The sequence below is a fragment of the Calliopsis andreniformis genome, chromosome 2 (genome assembly GCF_051401765.1).
Source record: "Calliopsis andreniformis isolate RMS-2024a chromosome 2, iyCalAndr_principal, whole genome shotgun sequence".
Lineage (NCBI taxonomy): Eukaryota > Metazoa > Arthropoda > Insecta > Hymenoptera > Andrenidae > Calliopsis > Calliopsis andreniformis.
The window spans coordinates 977963-980232 of NC_135063.1; the positions used below are offsets into that span (position 1 = coordinate 977963).

The window sequence follows — 2270 nt, forward strand, 5'->3', positions numbered from 1 at the left end:
AACTTGTTTCCATGACACTTACTGTACGGATTCTAAAACATGTGTCCCATCACAAGTTTTTTAAAAAAGTTCCTAATAGTAAAGGTTTCATTCATAGAAATTCTATAGGAACAGGTGTTTGTTAAAATAGAAGTCCTAAGTTCGAACAGAATTTCTGTGAAAATGGAAAGCAACTGTTTATTTCGATTCCTGGATTCTAGACTTTTTCAAATTATGGAAACTCACTGTCAATTCGCCAAAGAACCAAGCAATTTACTGTAACAGATGGAAAATCATAAAAAACACAAAAAAAGTTGATAATCTATCTACAATATGGTCCAAGTTAAATATTTAGGACTTATTTTTGGATAGAAGTTTAATTTACAAGGTCTACCTTATGTCCGTTCTCATATATGGCATTCATGTTTGGTCCTACACTTATAAGTATCCACCATATCTTTATATACTTCCTTACGTTCCTTACGTTATACATGTTTTTGTTAGAATATCTTGAAAACTTTTTCTCTAGGTAATAAATGTTAAGTTTGCATATCTCTTTATGTAAGTAATTTCATTTTAAATAATCAGCCTAGTCATTGAAGGGACAGGTAGCTCCTCTCTGTACTCTAGGAAGAGAAAACAGAAATTGGATTCTATCCTGGCGTATTGTGGTGCTAGCACGAAGATCACAGAGATAGCTGATATACCCGCTCAGAGAGAATAAAACTATTCCTTTAGTAGGTAATGTGGTAATAAACCATTTTCTTATCACGTCGCGCGCAGCCATATTGCTGTATGCACAGATATTGCGTCATGTTGAGCAACTAATTAATTCTGAAGTGTTCAATCATATGTATAGTCTAACTATTAAGACTTGCTTGTTCCTAGTTGTTCAACTACTCGTGAGTGTCTGTCGCTGAACAAAAATCTAAATAAGTCTAAACCTAGCACTTTTTGCTTATCAAAGCATCTTACAATTAGTTCAAAACGTTCCAGAAAAATGATTTTGATTGGTTTGGCTCTGAGAGAGGAGAAACAAGTTTAGATTTCCTATGTTGAGATGGCAGAGGGAATCTCTCCCTCAAAGTAAAACGGACATGCAAATTTTTGGAGACGGGCATATGAAATGGTATTCCATTAGTAAATTCCAGTAAATTCCATTGGGACTTCTCCCGGTTCACCTCGAGGAGCTGATGCATGGGAACATTGTCCTTGAGTAGGTTCCATTATTATAAAGACAAAACAGACTCAACACTTTCGAATTTGACCCAACAAATTTAATAATTAATAACAAATAAGTTTCAGAGAAAAGAAACAGAACTATTGGAGGAAAACACGAAAAACACACAAAATAATCCTAAACACTAATCGTTGTAAACCCAGCGCACTAGATGCTTCTTTACGTCCCGTTCGCTCCGGTGTACGGTGCGTTACTGTCCTCCTTTGTTTTGGGTATCAGCTACCTGGTTCCCTGCCATTAACCGGTAACAACAACAGTGCTGATTCCACTCGCGCCGACATATATGTACCAAGTATCTTTTATTTTTCCAGCCATCTTGTGGGTAAAAATTTTGTGGCGTGTGTCGAATAGACAATCGATGTCCCGCTGATGAGAACATAGCAAAGAGGGTCTGGCAGCATCAAAGCGTGCAGGGCCAGAAAAAAGTGGTAAAGGGTGTGGAAGGAAAAGGAAAATCCGTTCCCAGTCTCAAAACGTCCCGACTTTACTACATAACTGTTTTTCTACAATTAATTATAAGAGTAGTTTATGCTCCTTTGGAAGTTAAGTGCTCCGATTACAAGCGTCAGGTACGCGATATCCAATCTTCGATTCTAAGTAGGAAAGCTGTGTTAACTTTCGAAAGTCGGTGGCTGTGTCGAAACAAACCCATGCATATCGTACCACCGTTTAACGTCTTTAGAAATTATTTATTTGCCATTCTTCAGGAGTTTAGACTGCTACTCTAGCAGGCAGTGACAGGTAGCAACTGTTCCTGAATGGTGAAAAGGATAGTTGATATTCCTTTATACCAGACGAATCTATGTATGCATCTGTCAAACAAGTGCTAAGAACCGATTCGATATACCGCAGAGTTTTGAACTCCTCTACGAGAAGTTATTTTTCTAACATAGCGATGAAGACTTTAACTGGGACTAGAGTTATACCTTCAAAGAAAGGAAGGTTTATATAAAAAAGACAAATACAGTTATTTCTGAGGAGTCTACAGATCATTCTGTGGTTATAGTTAACATAAAATATAATACATGCTAGATTGATATTTGACTAGTAT

The 2270-nt window shown here is 36.8% G+C and overlaps 1 long non-coding RNA gene across 1 annotated transcript; it reads left to right on the top strand.

Moving 5' to 3' along the window:
• The first annotated feature begins 1326 nt into the window (after window positions 1-1326).
• Window positions 1327-2011, top strand: LOC143188485 (uncharacterized). The gene is made up of 3 exons (XR_013003529.1): window positions 1327-1463; window positions 1531-1788; window positions 1927-2011. It is a non-coding gene; the product is annotated as an uncharacterized LOC143188485 (long non-coding RNA).
• The last annotated feature ends 259 nt before the right edge of the window (window positions 2012-2270 follow it).